We start from the raw sequence: 7,500 nt of genomic DNA on the forward strand, positions 1-7,500 counted from the left end.
TCCACCGCGCTTCGCACCGGGCCCGCGAGGACCTACTTTGGCCGCACGGCGCCGCGTGCAGGGTGCGCCGGCGCGCAGCTGCGCCGCCTGCCGCCTCCGTCGGCCGGCGCGCCTGCCACTGGCCGCCCCCACCAGCCGGCTGTAGCGCGTGCGCCCACGCACCGCGCGGCCAGCACGCCGGGAGGCCCCCCCTCACCGGCCGGGGACGGTCCCACCCAGCCACCGCCGCGTATCGCTTCACACCCAGATGCCATTCACGTTCGTGGGCATGGTGGGTATCGCTGGAACAACCGGTTGGTAGCTCAACCGATCGTCGCCATCACTGATTCACCTCTAGCGAGAACAACCGCACCACAACGGTTTACCAGTTGTTCATTTGCATAACGTCACCAGCAAACGTAGGCGTCCATCGCCATTTGCAAATTCAACGATTGTTGCATGCCTGTGTCAGGTGTCACGACACACTATGTCTGCCCACATACACGCAACAACATGTGCACGCTTCGCGAACACGTGGAAGGTGGCCCCCGTACGTATGCGATGTCCATTGCGCGAACGACTGTCAACCGGCCTCTGTCGCATGTCGCAGATGTGGAACGCAGTGCACCATGCTATCACGGTGTGTGAGAAGAGACGACTACGTCTGACAACACGCGCCACTACATCAACAGACGGCTCATGCTGATCGCCATCCAGGGCATACCACACTGCAATCCAGCTCTTATAGGGAGACGACACGTAGCTGAGTGCACAACATTTGGACCGCATGGTTCGCCGTTGTTGGCGCAGTCGTTGTACGGTCACATGTACCACGATGTATCATTCAGTACATGAGGACCAATGTGCAGTACAGTGTGTGATTTGGACGTACAACATCAGCGGACAGTTGACACAGGCCGTACCACAGCGTAGGCTAAGTGCTTCGCACATGCGAATGCCAATGAACAACTGCAAATGCCAATGAACAACTGCAAAGGGCATTGAGCATGTACGTCCTGCTGCCATCCACATTACAGTGTATAGCTGCAAGGTGTTTAACATGAAGCGATACACTGGGGACCGGGCAGTGCGAGTAGCAAACTATATTGCGGGGGTTGCAGTTAGGCAACACTACACTAATTTAACGCGTCGTATGACAATTACAGAGCAGGTTAAGGCCCAACGTGTGTTGGGTTAAGGCCCAACGTGTGTTGGGTTAAGGCCCAACGTGTGTTGGGTTAAGGCCCAACGTGTGTTGGGTTAAGGCCCAACGTGTGTTGGGTTAAGGCCCAACGTGTGTTGGGTTAAGGCCCAACGTGTGTTGGGTTAAGGCCCAACGTGTGTTGGGTTAAGGCCCAACGTGTGTTGGGTTAAGGCCCAACGTGTGTTGGGTTAAGGCCCAACGTGTGTTGGGTTAAGGCCCAACGTGTGTTGGGTTAAGGCCCAACGTGTGTTGGGTTAAGGCCCAACGTGTGTTACGTTAAGGGGCAATGTGGGTTACGTTAAGGGGCAATGTGGGTTACGTTACGGCGCAATATAGGTTACGTTACGGCGCAATATAGGTTACGTTAAGGCGCAATATCGGTTACGTTAAGGCGCAATACAGGTTACGTTAAGGCGCAATACAGGTTACGTTAAGGCGCAATACAGGTTACGTTAAGGCGCAATACAGGTTACGTTAAGGCGCAATACAGGTTACGTTAAGGCGCAATACAGGTTACGTTAAGGCGCAATGCAGGTTACGTTAAGGCGCAATGCAGGTTACGTTAAGGCGCAATACAGGTTACGTTAAGGCGCAATACAGGTTACGTTAAGGCGCAATACAGGTTACGTTAAGGCGCAATACAGGTTACGTTAAGGCGCAATACAGGTTACGTTAAGGCGCAATACAGGTTACGTTAAGGCGCAATACAGGTTACGTTAAGGCGCAATACAGGTTACGTTAAGGCGCAATACAGGTTACGTTAAGGCGCAATACAGGTTACGTTAAGGCGCAATACAGGTTACGTTAAGGCGCAATACAGGTTACGTTAAGGCGCAATACAGGTTACGTTAAGGCGCAATACAGGTTACGTTAAGGCGCAATACAGGTTACGTTAAGGCGCAATACAGGTTACGTTAAGGCGCAATACAGGTTACGTTAAGGCGCAATACAGGTTACGTTAAGGCGCAATACAGGTTACGTTAAGGCGCAATACAGGTTACGTTAAGGCGCAATACAGGTTACGTTAAGGCGCAATACAGGTTAGGTTAAGGCGCAATACAGGTTAGGTTAAGGTACGACATAGGTTAGGTTAAGGTACGACATAGGTTAGGTTAAGGTACGACATAGGTTAGGTTAAGGTACGACATAGGTTAGGTTAAGGTACGACATAGGTTAGGTTAAGGTACGACATAGGTTAGGTTAAGGTACGACATAGGTTAAGTTAAGGTACGACATAGGTTAGGTTAAGGTACGACATAGGTTAGGTTAAGGTACGACATAGGTTAGGTTAAGGTACGACATAGGTTAGGTTAAGGTACGACATAGGTTAGGTTAAGGTACGACATAGGTTAGGTTAAGGTACGACATAGGTTAGGTTAAGGTACGACATAGGTTAGGTTAAGGTACGACATAGGTTAGGTTAAGGTACGACATAGGTTAGGTTAAGGTACGACATAGGTTAGGTTAAGGTACGACATAGGTTAGGTTAAGGTACGACATAGGTTAGGTTAAGGTACGACATAGGTTAGGTTAAGGTACGACATAGGTTAGGTTAAGGTACGACATAGGTTAGGTTAAGGTACGACATAGGTTAGGTTAAGGTACGACATAGGTTAGGTTAAGGTACGACATAGGTTAGGTTAAGGTACGACATAGGTTAGGTTAAGGTACGACATAGGTTAGGTTAAGGTACGACATAGGTTAGGTTAAGGTACGACATAGGTTAGGTTAAGGTACGACATAGGTTAGGTTAAGGTACGACATAGGTTAGGTTAAGGTACGACATAGGTTAGGTTAAGGTACGACATAGGTTAGGTTACGGTACGACATAGGTTAGGTTACGGTACGACATAGGTTAGGTTACGGTACGACATAGGTTAGGTTACGGTACGACATAGGTTAGGTTACGGTACGACATAGGTTAGGTTACGGTACGACATAGGTTAGGTTACGGTACGACATAGGTTAGGTTACGGTACGACATAGGTTAGGTTACGGTACGACATAGGTTAGGTTACGGTACGATATAGGTTAGGTTACGGTACGATATAGGTTAGGTTAAGGTACACATTGTTGTAAGGAAAGGTTTAATGGGGGGCGGGGCGGGGCGGCCGGTTTGTTGATTGTGATTATAGTAAGTGGATGCCTGCGGCATCATCTGATTTGCCACGTCAGGATGCACCTTTGGCTCATGACAGGCGGCGCTCTCATTCCATGCTTGTGGCAGACCTGTGTCTTTCATTCCTGCCATTGTTTGTGTGCTGTGAGAGGAGGCAGTATTGTGATGTTGGGTGCACCCCTGTGTAGGACATGTGTGGGTGTTGGTGGCTTGGCTGAGCAATGGTGGTTGTCGGGTGGGTGGGATATTCTGTTTTCTGAGTGGACCTCCCAGTCTGGTTATGACAGTGTGGATTGTCTAATGTGGCGGAGAGGATGCACTGGGTGTTGTTCCATGCTGGTGCTTACATATTGTCTGTGTGCGTGTTACAGGCAGAGAGTAGTGCGTGATAAGGGTGTGTGGCTGACGTGTGGTTGTGATTGTGAGCAGAGTCTTTCAGCATGTATACGGACAGTTGTATACATTATCTGTATTCTGATGGCTCTATCTATTACTAATCAGCGCCGTGTATACGTTTAATCCGGTTCCAGTCGAAACTGTTGTATCTCTGTACATTAGTGACACGGCGAGCCCGCTATGTAGTTACTCGTCTCGGCAGCTTCCACCGGTGTATGGCAAATGATTATAAGGAATCAGTCTAGTCGTCAATACCGATGGTGTGACGTCACATGTCTGGGGTGGGGGACGCTGCGCCCTTCCGGTGGGTCATGGCCTAGAAAGACTCTTCCCACGCAGGGGGGCGTGGACTGTCATTGACTCTTCCAGGTAATATACTTGCCGTACGTTCTTGCGACTGCGAGTGCAACGCTCACCGGTACCGACATGGATGGAGCGCCTCCTAGCTGACCGCTCAGCATCGGCATTCGTACAGAGAGCAACGCGGTCGCGTCTCTAGCTCGTAACTGGTACAGCCCGCAGCTCATGTATAGGGACAAATTTTTTTTTTTTTTTTTTTTTTTTTTTTTTTTTTTTTTTTTTTTACAAATTATTCTACATTATATGGTCCATCCCTAAAACATATATGGACCTTACAATCTCTAATACTTTATTATTTCTTATACTACGTTACAATGGTTAGTCTATCTCGTATTTTCTACAACATTGTTAACAATTTGTAATTATTATTATCTATTCTACCAATTTTTCATACATTAATTGCAACTTTCTACATTCAATTCTAAAGTTTTTATTAATTTTATTTTACAATTTTCGGCCTTCTTAGCCCTACTGGCTATTCCAGTAGGTTACCATCCCTAGGGACGTGGACCCGGGCCGCTACTATCTACTAACCACTGCTTTTTTCTGTTTTCCATTACCCTTCACCAGTTTCCCACCACCTTATCTAATCTACGTATAGCGCTCCTACTACTATTCTACTACATATTTGAGCGCTATTTTCTTATGCTACTCTACTGTCTATCTGTTGGCTAGACTGGAGTGGAGGAACCTTCTTCTCGGTGGGACGATCCAGCTCGCAGTGTCCGGCCTGACCTGAGGTGGCCAGTACGGTCCAACCTGGAAGGCGGCCGGTCCAGCGCGACGGCGGCCCCACCAGTCTTCTTCCATCGCTCCGGTCTCCTTCCCGAGGAAGGGGAGGGAGCGTCCAACTCTCTTCCTCTCCTCCTGCTCCATCTTCTTTTCTGTCCGGTAGGCACCAGGGGCTGGTAGACCATCTCCCCTAGTGCTAGTCTTAGTCGAGCTATTCTTACAATTAGTTGTTATATGTTTGTAATGCTACATCTGATATTCTTGTTGTTAATTTATCTAATATTTTAACTTTTTCTTCATCCCATATTATTTCCTGTATGTTATTGGTATTTAGTCTATTTCTTTCCTCTTGAATTTCTCTAGTGAGAGTGGTGCACTCGAATACTAAATGTTCTGGGGTGCCCACCTGGACCCCACATTCACACTCTTCTGACTCCTTTCTCCCTATCCTGTGTAAATACACAGGGTAGGGTCCATGTCCTGTGAGGAAATGTATAAGACCTTTACTAGGCTGGAAATTTTTGTACTTTAGTCTTTCTTTTATATTTGGAAATATTCTGTAAACCCTTCTTGCTGTTTGAGAATTTTCCCATTGTTGTTGCCATATATTTGTTATTTCTTCTTTTATTTCCTTTTTACTTCCCAGGTGTTTCCCCATGATTTCCCTGATTTTGTCGAAATTTCCCCTTTTTAACCAATAGTTGGCTGCTTTTTGTCTTATTAATAGGTCTAATGGGCAGAGGCCCATTATAACTAGTAATCCATCTGTTGGTGTTGTGCCAAATGCCCCTATTGATCTTAGTAGTATGTTTCTTTGAATTCTCCTCACAGCCATGGAAGGCTTCAGAAGGCGCAACCTGTGGGCCCACAAACTTGATCCATATCCCATTATTGACACTAGCAGGCTGCCGTGGTATAGTTTGATGACATTTGGCGGTAAGTGAAATCTTTGCTGCCCGATCCTTATTAGTTTATGCATTATCGCTAGTGTCTTTCCTCCTGTTTGTTCAATATGGGTCCTAAAATTCCATCCTTGATCCAGGTAGACACCCAGATATTTACTTACATTTTTTCTTACTACAATTGCGTTGTCGATCCTGATTGACGGATCTCTTGCCATTTTCCCTTTCAGGAGCATATAGTTCGATTTTTGAGGCGCAATTGCCATTTTAGAATTCCTACACCAGGCACTCAGGATATCCATTATGTTTCTACTTCGCCCTTCTAGTTGTAATCGGCTATTACCATGTGTTAAGATTAGCAGGTCGTCCGCGTATGCAACGGCTCCCAATACTGATGCTTCCTGCTGCAGGGAATGCAGCAACGGCTCCATATTTATATCCCAAAATACGGGGCCGCAAACTGATCCCTGTGGACATCCTTTAGTGATGTTCTTGGTCACAACCGCATTCGGGGACGTCATCTGTACCACCCGGTCTCTACAGTAGCTCTTGAAACATCTGTATAGTGCCGCCGGACACTGCATATCCTGCAAGCAGGTAAACAGCGCCGGCCACCACAGATTATCAAACGCCCCTGAGATGTCCACCATCACTCCTAGAACATATGTGCAGTTCGACGAGCTGACAAGTTCGGCCGCCGTGTTGATGGCGTCTTCCGTCGATTTTCCACGGCGGAAACCGAATTGCCATTCGTGCATTCCTGCCATTTCCCGGTGACCAGTCAATCTCGCACAGAGCAATTTCTCAAGGGCTTTGCCCAAGGTATCTAGCAGACATATTGGCCTGTATGCTTTGTGTTCTGTTGGGTCCTTGTCTGGCTTCTTTAGTATTATTATTTCTGCTCTTTTCCATCTCCTTGGAAAAGTACCTCTTTCCAGACATTTATTATATAGGTTTGCCAGTATCGGGGCTATTTTTCCTTTTATTGCTTGAAGTACCTCAACCGTGACCCTGTCGGGTCCGGGAGATTTTCCTCTTTTTAGGTTTGATATTACGTCTACCACCTCCTGCGGTGAGAAGGGGTAGACCATTGTATTGTTGTTGTATTCTTCTTGTGCTCTCTCTCTTATAGCCGCCTGCTCCGGTGTGTCCTCAGAGGGATCATCATCCGGTAGCAGGGCTTGGAGGAGCACCGTTATTGTTTCTTGTCTGGTTGTGGTCATTCTATTTTCGCCTGGTATTCTTATAGATGATAAGACTGTTGGAGCTCTTATTTTTTCCCTAGCTAACTTGTATGGCTTTCCCCAGGGATCCATTGCCAGGTTATTTCTTACGAAATTTTCCCAGCTTCTTTTTCTAACTTCTATAATTTCTCTTTTATATCTCTCCCTTAGTTGTCTGTATATACGCAGTCTATGCTCCCTGTCTTGTGGGTTAAATGTGCGCTGATACCTGCGTCTTGCCCTGCGCGTAGCCTGACGTAGGTCACTTAGTTCTGGAGTCCATGGTGCCGGGTGCACGCTTTGGACTCTGCTTCTCTTTGGTACGACTGCTTCTATTACTTCCTTTATACTTTGAACTATCTGCTCCGCTGTTTCATCAACCTCGAGATCCTCATCCAGCTCTGGCGGGCTGTACTCCCGGGAGAGTCTTTCCCAGTCTACCTTTTTATAGTCATATTCTGAAAGCCATTCCTGTGGCGCCACATTCTGTTCTGATTTTAGTATATACTTTATTACATTATGATCACTGGTCGTTGCATTCTCCAATACCTCCCATTTATCTATTTTATTGGTAGCCCTGTTATT

The sequence above is a fragment of the Schistocerca americana genome, unplaced genomic scaffold (genome assembly GCF_021461395.2).
Source record: "Schistocerca americana isolate TAMUIC-IGC-003095 unplaced genomic scaffold, iqSchAmer2.1 HiC_scaffold_297, whole genome shotgun sequence".
NCBI classification, from domain to species: Eukaryota; Metazoa; Arthropoda; class Insecta; order Orthoptera; family Acrididae; genus Schistocerca; species Schistocerca americana.